This window comes from Hyla sarda, chromosome 2 (assembly GCF_029499605.1).
Source record: "Hyla sarda isolate aHylSar1 chromosome 2, aHylSar1.hap1, whole genome shotgun sequence".
NCBI lineage: Eukaryota > Metazoa > Chordata > Amphibia > Anura > Hylidae > Hyla > Hyla sarda.
The window spans coordinates 65,209,453-65,209,730 of NC_079190.1; positions in this window are offsets into that span (position 1 = coordinate 65,209,453).

Here is a 278-nt window from a genome sequence, read left to right on the forward strand (position 1 = left end):
GTGAACATGTGACACAAGAACCACATAAGGTCCTTCAACATACCATAGAGTTCTGAGCAACGTGTCACATGACTTAAGGTCCTGCGACACCAAACAAGTGAGTAATGCAATATACATATTTACAATGATAATTTTAATAAATATTAACTTACTAAGGGGTGACTAGGGGCTAAGTAGGGAAGCGGACGCCGACAGTCCTAGGGACTCTGACTTTGGGGACCCCCCCACCAAGGCACAGTATGAAATACGGTGCCGAGACACCACACATACATTTTTTT